The following is a 10,781-nucleotide window of genomic DNA, read 5'->3' as shown; positions in this document are numbered from 1 at the left end:
ACCACTTTCCTTAAGTACAGCAAATTTGTTCTTTGTGGCCTCCAACACTCTGCATGTTCTGCTCTTCTACTCGTCTTCCCTACTGCTACTTAGTGATATTTGTTTCTTAGAATTCAATCTAGGTGTAAACTGAAAGAAGCTTTTCCTGCTCTCCTGCACTACAATGGGCAGGCACTAGGTGTATTCCTACTGTCACATACACACATTATACTCTGTTGTCATGGGCTGTTTATGTCACCCCCACCACCCTTCAGTGCCCAGGAGGCAGACCTCTTAGAAAATGCATTGAATCTTCATTCCACTACAGAGACTATCACATATCATTTTACTCAATAAATAATTTTTGCCTAAATGAATAAGAAGGCAAAGGCCCTCAAGGACCTCTAGAATCATCTCCCAGGTCTTGCCCGATGGTCATCTAACTATTGATTGATAATCCCTATGTTCTTTCTGCATCATGATGATAATATAAGCAATCCACAGAGCTTATAACGCATAATGCCATATCTTTAAAATCCAAATTCCTCAGAAAATAGATCCACTTAACTCATATGTTTTCCCCTAAAAAATACTTAAAGTGGTTGCATATATATTACTTTTTTCCTCTGCAATATCAACTCTTAGGCTTGTCCCCTAGTGCCAGAATAAATGAAGGGAATTGGAGTTGATGTGTTGACAGTTATTTAGATATACACATCGCCAGAAAAATGCTTCTGAGTCCCTAAGTCTCCACTGTCTCTCTAACAGAAACCATAAAATTAAAGTTGTCAACTGATAATGTAACCCTAACCTTCTAAATAAATAGCACACCAGCACATCCCTGCACAACTATTAGGAAAGATATGTAATACCTTATAGCATTTTTTAAAAATCACTTTTTTTTTTCTTTTTATCTACCAAACAGAACTGCTTAAAGCTTTTTACTACATTTTGCTGCTACTTATCATTTGGGAAACATGTGGTAGAACCCAATTAGACCTACAGATAGAGTCCTCCTAAAGTCTGCAGGTCCTCATGTTATCCTCCAACCTGAACATGCCTGACACATCAAAACGTGTCTGCAGGATCAGTACGTCTTATTAAAAGCTGTTTAACTTTTCAGCTGCTCAGAAACACAACCTGATTAACAGGAGTGGACTTTTAATAGTTTATAAAACAAGGTTCTAACCAGCCTTTAAATAAATTAATCTCCTCTCCTCATTGTGCCCAGGAGTCCCAAAAAAGTCAGCCACTTGGCTCCTAGCTCATATCATCTCATTGCAATTCCTCAGCTAGTTTTTTATGTATTAGACTATGGTCAGAGTCAACCCCAGCAGAAACAACTTATGTGAGTTGAATATTTAAATGCTATCCATGCTGAAATCAAATTAAAGATTTTTGTAATTTTTAGGTTGAAAATTTCAACTCCTAGTTTTATTTTTCCTTTTTAAAAAGTTTTGAATTAACTCTCTTAAAAACACAACAAAACAAAAATCCTACAATGTTTTCATCAAGTGCCATTTCACTAACTCCCAACAAGAACAAGTTTCCTGACAGAAGCATCTCCCTGCCTCAGCGCCTCCTGGTACATCTCAGGGTCAGTTTCCATTTGTATATAGTATGTGCTGTGAATGATGACGTGGCAGCTAACCGGCTGGCTCATGGCACATAGCACTCTTGTCTCAGGCAAAACTAACAAAAACTAGTATATTATATTTTCTAAGAAGAAGGCTTTGTCAAGGATGAGTGACCACATTCTAGTCTTGTCTACTTATGAGCTTCAAGATTCCTGAACTAACACCAAACTTCTCCCATAATGAGGAGCCTCTGCAAAATGTTAAACTTTACACCAAATCTAAACAGAAAGCAACTTACAAAATAAAAAGTATTCATTTTGTTTCAGTGCAGAACAGTATGTTTTCTCTTCTCAGGTCTAACAGTCAAGTAGTAGATTTAGGATTAAATAGACGTCACAGTTTGTGTTTGGGTTGCTTGGCTATATTCTCTGGGAAGCTTTGCATTCACATCAATCATTTACAAAAATAGTCTTTTCCATGGAAAATCACTTTGTTATCAACTTAATCTACTTCATAGTTTTGGATCTTGGCAGGCACAGTCACCCTCACTGCTTGTGAAATGTACTTATATGCCAGTTTCCCCATAACAAGAATCTAGTTCACCCAATGTGTAATATGCCATTGAACCTTTCAATACGGCTTCATATTCCCCACATATCCTCAGCGCTACTCATTTCTCCATCCTCTACCATCTATCCACTACTTTGACCACTCTATTGGATTCACTCTCTCCAAAATAGATCACTGGTCTCCTAATGACCATTTTCTAGACCTCTTCTTCTAAGCCTTGCTGAAAACTCAGCGAATCCAATCATCATTTTATTTTTGAAACATTCTATTTGAACATCTTTGTTTCTGAAACTCCTAGATAAGTATCTTATCTCTCTGACTACTCTCTATCTTCTTAAACTTCTTCCTCCCCTTCATTCTGGACTGGGTATTATCGAGGGCTTCTTTCTTAACTCAAGACTTTTTTCAGTTCTCTTCTTTCTGCCCCACCCCCTCCGTCTCCCCGCTCAGTGTTCACTTTCATGCTGGCGGTTGTCAGCTTAACTTTGTCAGGCTTGTCATTCCCTTTCCTAATTGCCTGCTGTTCAGCACCATCAGAGCTGATTCACAAAAGCATCAAATTCAATGTGTTAAAGAATAAACTCATTATTGTGCTCTTTATATCTGATCTTACTCTAGTATTTCCCACCTCTCTTTATTACACCATCATGTTCCCTTTTACTCCAACTTAAAACAGATAGAAGCAATGTTTCTCTCTTCTCCCCCTCTACTAGAACTCTTGCTGATTCTTTCACTCAGCTTCTCATTTTATAATATTTGTTGTACATCTGTAAAGTGCAGGCACATGTTATGCATTCATGACAAAAGCAATGGTGCCGCAGCATATAGGATCTCTGCCCAACACACAGCATCCAATTTATTGCTGCTTTATTTAAATAAAGATTTTTTATCTATTTTTTTCTCCTCAGTTTCAACTGCCAGGAAGTCAATTCAGGAAAATAATCATTTCTTACTCCTTATTGTAAAAGTCTCTTAACTGACTTTCTTTCCCAGTGTTTTCTCCATCAAATCCCTCATGTACATGGTTGTACCATTAATATTTTAAAGAACAGAAATATTCCTATTCAAAGGCCTATTGGTTATTCCCCTTTCTGCCATAATAAGTTTAAATAACATTAACATGGCATGTCAAACTCTATCACTCTGTGTATCTTTTCCAAGCTTATATCTTGCTGTCCATGAACACCATGGCCCCACAAAAACATTAAGCACAATGCTACCATTTTCTCCACACATGTCTTTACCAATGCTCTTTTTCAATTTGTAACATCCTGTATCCAACTCATTGGACTGTCCCTCAAGCCCAAATTCCCACCAGCCAACATGAAGAGGTCCTGGCAATACCTACTATACAATGGGTAACATTATAGAGAAGAACCCTGAGTTTAGAAAAATTAGATATTTACACTCCACAGTAGGTATGTAAGTTGCTTACTTCAAAGAGAGAGAATATTTCTATATTCCAAAGCTGTTTGTTAAACAAACATCCTAGAAAAAGATGCTCTAGAAAAATGTTAACCAGTGCCTTTGCTTACAATATGTGCAGAAACACAAGAGTTATAGAGTATGGTCTCCCAACTTAGCTGGTTCTGAACATATTAACAGACCTAGAAAATATCACATATTTCACAGTTTATATGATCTTAGCATATTCCAAATAGAGGCCAGTTAAATTTACAAGTGATTTCTTTACCTTCCAAATGTTTATGATATAGTCCCTGTATTGTTCTTTTTGAGCACAACCTTTTTACCTCACCATACTTACTTGTGCTCATAACTTCCTCCTATATAAGATTGGAGATTCTTGAGTTGTGAGTCCTCCAAAGCACGTAGTAGATCTATATATATCTATCTATATATATAGTAAATCTATATATAGTAGATCTATATATAGCTATATAGATCATATATATATATGTTTTTTAAAGAGGTAAATTAAAATAACTATAAAATCGAAAGATTGCTAGAAAGACAAAAATGACTGAAACTGACTCTAAAAATAGAAAAATTTTAATAAATCTGTAAGTAAAGTGACTAAGTAATTTAAAGTTTTCTTACAAAAAGAAGTCCAGCCAAGACAGCTTCATTGATGAATTCTACCAAACATTTAAAGTAAAATCGACACAAATTTTTGACAGTCTTTCAAAAAATGGAAGAAAATAATACCTTCCAATTAATTCTATGAGACCAATATTTCCCTTATACTCAAATGAGACAAAGATGACACAAGAAAACTATAGACCAATATCATTTATGAATATAAAGGCAAAAATACTCAATAAAACACTAGAAAAGGAAATCCAACAACATATAAAAAGTGTTATGTATCATGATCAAGTGGAATTTATCAAAGAAATGCAAGATTGTTTTACCATATGAAAATCACATATTATAATGCATCACATTAATAGAATAATGAACACAAATCATATGTGGTCATTTCAAAAGATGCAGAATAAGCAATCTCTTTATGATGAAAACAATGATCTAGGACTAGAATGGAACTTCTTCAACCTGACAAAAATTATCTACAAAATAGTTCACAGCTAACATCATAATCAGTGGTGATATACTAAGTGCTCTTCTCCAAGGACAAGGAATAAGATGAAGATATAACCTCTTGCTACTTCTACTCAACATTTTATTAGAGAATTTAAATAGGAAAATTAGGTAATAAATACCATCTGAGTTTAGAAAAGAAGTAAAAATATCTCTATTTGCAGATAACATGATCCAACATACAGAAATTCAGAAAAACAAAACAAAAAAAAACCCCAGTAACTGAACTAACAAATGCATTCAAGCATGGTTGGAGAATATAAGATCAATATGAAAAAATTAGTGTATTTCTATATATTAACTATAACCAATGCAAAAAATAAAATGTAATTTCATTCATAATATATAAAAAATAAAAGTTAGGAATACACTTAACAAAATAAGTACAAGACATTTACATTAAAAACTACAAAACCACTGTTGAAAAAAATAAAGAAGACCTAAATAAATAGAAATCTATCTCATGTTCATGAATTGGGAAAATTATTGTTGATAAAATGGTCATATTCTTTAAAGTAATTTATAGATTTAATACAATCTCTATCAAAAACAAAACTGGCTTTTATGCAGAAGTTGACAAACTAATACTAAAATTCATATAAATATAAGAAATCAAAACAGCCAAAACAATCATGAAATAGAACCAAGTTGGAGCACATATACTTCCTGATTTCAAAACTTACTACAAAGCTACAGTAACCAAGATAGTATAATGCTAGCATAAGGATAGCTATATAGATCACTGTAATAAACTGGAAGTCCAGAAGGAAATTCTAACATTTATAGTTTATTGATATTTGACAAAGAGGCCAAGGCAATCCAATGAGGGAAATAGTCTTTTTTAACAATTAGTACTGAGATAATTAGATATTTACATGCAGAACTATGAAGTTGAGTCCCTTATCATATTATACACAAAATATATCATAATTTAAATGTAAGAGCTAAAAATAAAAAACCTGTCAGAGAAAACACAGGAGTACATCATTGCAACCTGGTTTAAGCAAAGAGTTCCTAGATATAACACCAAAAACACAAGTGATAAAGAGAAGGCTAAAAAACTGGATTTGGGCAGACCCACGACTAACTAACCCGCTACCAAGAAATTTTCCAGGCTCTCTTGTGCACCATGTCCATTTCCTCCAGGGTCACTTCTATGAAGAAAGTGGTTCAATAGCTCTGGCTGGAGGCTAGGCTCAACTGTGTGAAGATTTAGCAGTTAGCCACAGATTGGAAACAATTCTGTCTGCAGAATATTCAATTACCCTTTGCCAACTGGACTATCTTCAAGTACAAATCCCTTCAGACCCCAGAAAGTCTGTTCCTTTTTTGCAATGAAAAAAATCTTGGGAGGTTTTCTAAATGACTGTTCATGAATCAGTGAATAATAAGGGAGAACAAAATTTGAACCCTGTACAAAGAGCATATCCCTATAACAGAGCCATACTACACAAACTTCTGTTTTTGTCAATCCTTAACATCTATCTATCTTTCTGAATTTCATAAATATCTATTTCACAAAGAAAATTATTTTATATATACAAGCAGCAGTATATAATAAAAATCCTTAGTATTAAAAATTGTATTTCATCAGAAATAAAAATAGTGAACACTGGAAGAAAAAGATGGCAGTGGAGTAGGCGGAAGCACAGACGCCCAGCTCTCACCATCAAACTGGAATACAAATCAATTTAGGAAAAATCAGCATGAAAAACCAACTCTAAACTGCAAGAACAGCTCTCAAAAACCAAGGAGCAAAGAAGAAGCCACAACAATCCTGGAAGGGAGTGCCTGAATCTCCTCTGCTTACAGGAACAGAGAGGGGGGTGAGGCTGAGAGCCCAGAGGGGATCTCACACAGGGAAAAGAGCAGAAACTACTACTCACAGCCACTTGCCTGGCGACCAGGGAGCGAGGTGTGTTGAAAAGACCAGCTTATCGCCCAAGTGGAAAGGACAGGGAGAGGGACAGACTGTGAGGGGCTAAGGAATGCCGGAACTAAAAGAGCTGACATCCATGCTGGAGGCGGCCATAGCTGGGGGAGGGACTGAACCTTTCACAAAACAGAGCTGAAGTGCTTCCGGATCAGAGATCTCCGGACATCTATCCAGCTCCAATCAGCGCAACAAGACACAGCTGAAAACAAGAAGTGGGGAGGAAGGGCTGTAACTCAGGTCTCCATGGAGATCTGAGATACACCTCCCCTTACTGAAGTTGAGAAAACACCCTGCCCCCAGTGAGATTAGCTGGCTAAAGAGGCCTTCAGAGTCTCAGGTTACACCCATCACATTCCTGGATACAGTTTCAACTCGATTTAATAGATATCTTCAGAACCTTTCACCCTAAAGCAGCAGAATATACATTCTTTTCAAGTGCTCATGGTACATTCTCTAGGATAGACCACATGTTAGGGCACAAAAGTGCTCTCAACAAATTTAAGAGGATTGAAATCATATCAAGCACTTTCTCCGATCACAACGGCATGAAACTAGAAATGAATTACAATAGAAAAGCTAAAAAATTCTCAAACACATGGAAACTAAATAGCAGGTTGTTAAATAATGAATGGATTAAGAATGAGATCAAAGAAGAAATAAAAAAATTCCTAGAAACGAAATGACAATGAGCATACAACAACTAAAAATTTATGGGACACAGCGAAGGCAGTGCTGAGGGAGAAGTTCATAGCACTACAGGCACACTTTCAAAAGCTAGAAAAAGCTCAGATAAACAACTTAACCCTGCATCTAAAAGAATTAGAAAAAGAAGAGCAAGTAAAGACCAAATGTAGTAGAAGAAAGGAAATAATAAAGATAAGAGCAGAAATAAATGACATAGAGGCTAAAGAAACAATACAGAGGATCAATGAAACAAGGAGCTGGTTCTTTGAAAAGGTAAACAAGATTGATGAACCTTTAACTAGACTCACCAAGAAAAAGAGAGAGAGGACTCGAATAAATAAAATTAGAAATGAGAGAGGAGAAATAACAACTGACACAACAGAAATACAAAATATTGTAAGAAAATACTATGAAGAACTGTATGCCAAAAAACTAGACAACCTAGATGAAATGGACAAATTCTTTGAAACATACAATCTTCCAAAAATCAATCTGGAAGAATCAGAAAACCTAAACAGACCGATTACAACAAATGAGATCGAAACAGGTATCAAAAAAACTCCCAAAAAAGAAAAGTCCTGGGCCTGATGGCTTCACAAGTGAATTCTACCAAATATTCAAAGAAGAACTAACTCCTATCCTTCTCAAGCTATTTCAAAAAATTCAAGAGGAAGGAAGACTTCCAAGCTGCTTTTATGAGGCGAGCATAATTCTGATTCCAAAACCAGGCAAAGACAACACAAAGAAAGAAAAATATAGGCCAATATCTCTGATGAATATAGATGCTAAAATCCTCAACAAGTGCCTGACCAGGTGGTGGCGCAGTGGATAAAGCGTCGGACTGGGATGCGGAAGGACCCAGGTTTGAGACCCCGAGGTCGCCAGCTTGAGCACGGGCTCATCTGGCTTGAGCAGGGAGCCTCACCAGCTTGGACCCAAGGTCCCTGGCTCCAGCAGGGGGTTACTCCGTCTGCTGAAGGCCCGCGGTCAAGGCACATGTGAGAAAGCAATCAATGAACAACTAAGAAGTCGCAACGCGCAATGAGAAACTGATGATTGATGCTTCTCATCTCTCTCCATTCCTGTCTGTCTGTCCCTGTCTATCTCTGCCTCTGTAAAAAAAAAAAAAAAAAAAAAAAAAAAAAAAAAAAAAATCCTCAACAAAATATTAGCAAACCGGATCCAATAATATATGGAAGAAATCATACACCATGATCAAGTGGGATTTATTCTGGGGAGGCAAGGCTGGTACAATATTCGTAAATCAATCAATGTGATTCATCACATAAACAAAAAGAAGGAGAAAAACCATATGATAATTTCAATAGATGCAGAAAAAGCATTTGATAAAATCCAGCACCCATTTATGATCAAAACTCTCAGCAAAGTGGGAATACAGGGAACATACCTCAATATGATAAAAGCCATCTATGAGAAACCCACAGCCAACATCATACTCAATGGGCAAAAATTAAAAGCAATACCCTTAAGATCAGGAACAAGGCAGGGGTGCCCCCTTTCACTACTCTTATTTAACATGGTCCTGGAAGTCCTGGCCACAGCAATCAGACAAGAAGAAGAAATAAAAGCCATTCAAGTTGGAAAAGAAGAAGTAAAACTATCATTATTTGCAGATGATATGATATTGTATATAGAAAACCCTAAAGTCTCAGTCAAAAAGCTACTGGACCTGATAAATGAATTCAGCAAAGTGGCAGGATATAAAATCAATACTCAGAAATCAGAGGCATTTTTATACACCAACAATGAACAGTCAGAAAGAGAAATTAAGGAAACAATCCCCTTCACAATTACAACCAAAAAAATAAAGTACCTAGGAATAAACTTAACCAAGAAGACTAAAGACTTGTACTTGGAAAATTACAAAGCAGTGATAAAAGAAATCAAGGAAGATACAAACAAGTGGAAGCATATACCGTGCTCATGGTTAGGAAGAATAAACATCATTAAAATGTCTATATTACCCAAAGCAATCTATAAATTCAATGCAATACCAATTAAAATACCAATGACATACTTCAAAGATATAGACCACATATTCCAAAAATTTATATGGAACCAAAAGAGGATACGAATAGCCTCAGCAATCTTAAAAAAGAAGAATAAAGTGGGAGGTATCATACTTCCTGATATCAAGTTATACTACAAGGCCGTTGTACTCAAAACAGCCTGGTACTGGCATAAGAACAGGCATATAGATCAATGGAACAGAACAGAGAACCCAGAAATAAACCCACAGTTCTATGGACAACTGATATTTGACAAAGGAGGTAAGGAAATACAATGGAGTAAAGACAGCCTCTTTAACAAATGGTGTTGGGAAAATTGGACAGCTACCTGCAAAAAAATGAAACTATATCACCAGCTTACACCACTCACAAAAACAAACTCAAAATGGATAAAAGACTTCAATGTAGGCCATGAAACCATAAGCATCTTAGAAGAAAACATAGGCAGTAAGCTCTCCGACATCTCTCGGAGCAATATATTTGCTGATTTATCTCCACGGGGAAGTGAAATAAAAGACAGGATAAACAAATGGGACTATATCAAACTAAAATGCTTTTGCACAGCTAAAGACAACAAGAACAGAATAAAAAGACAAACTGCACAATGGGAGAACATATTTGACAATACGTCTGATAAGGGTTTAATAACCAAAATTTATAAAGAACTTGTAAAACTCAACACCAGGAAGACAAACAACCCAATCCAAAAATGGGCAAAAGAGATGAATAGACACTTCTCCAAAGAGGACATACAGATGGCCAATAGGCAAATGAAAAGATGCTCAACATGCAAATTAAAACCACAATGAGATATCACCTCACACCAGTCAGAATGGTGCTCATCAACAAAACAACACAGAATAAGTGCTGGCTAGGATGTGGAGAAAAGGGAACCCTCCTGCACTGCTGGTGGGAATGCAGACTGGTGCAGCCACTGTGGAAAACAATATGGAGATTCCTCAAAAAAACTGAAAATCAAACTGCCTTTTGACCCAGCTATCCCACTTTTAGGAATATACCCCAAGGACACCATAGAATGGCTCCAAAAGGAGAAATGCACCCCCATGTTTGTGGCAGCACTGTTCACAATAGCGAAGATCTGGAAACAGCCCAAGTGTCCATCAGAGGATGAGTGGATTAAAAAGCTTTTGTACATATATACTATGGAATACTACTCAGCCATAAGAAATGATGCCATCGGATCATTTACAACAACATGGATGGACCTTGATAATATTATATGGAGTGAAATAAGTAAATCAGAAAAAAAACTAAGAACTATATGAATCCATACATAGAAGGGACATAAAAATGAGACTCAGAGACATGAACAAGAATGTAATGGCAATAGGGGTTGTGGTGTGGGGAGGGGGGATGGGGTGAATAAGGAGAGAGGGGTTGGGGGAGGGGAGGGGCACAAAGAAAACCAGATAGAAGGTGACAGAA

The 10,781-nt window shown here is 36.4% G+C and overlaps 1 pseudogene; it reads left to right on the top strand.

Annotated features, from left to right (window-relative positions):
- Positions 1 to 5,814: 5,814 nt before the first annotated feature.
- LOC136404267 (guanine nucleotide-binding protein G(I)/G(S)/G(O) subunit gamma-5 pseudogene) lies at positions 5,815 to 6,061 on the top strand (annotated as a pseudogene).
- Positions 6,062 to 10,781: the final 4,720 nt, after the last annotated feature.

This window comes from Saccopteryx leptura, chromosome 4 (assembly GCF_036850995.1).
Source record: "Saccopteryx leptura isolate mSacLep1 chromosome 4, mSacLep1_pri_phased_curated, whole genome shotgun sequence".
Lineage (NCBI taxonomy): Eukaryota > Metazoa > Chordata > Mammalia > Chiroptera > Emballonuridae > Saccopteryx > Saccopteryx leptura.
The sequence above is the reverse complement of the archived record's forward strand: the minus strand, read 5'-3'. Positions and strand labels throughout refer to the sequence as shown.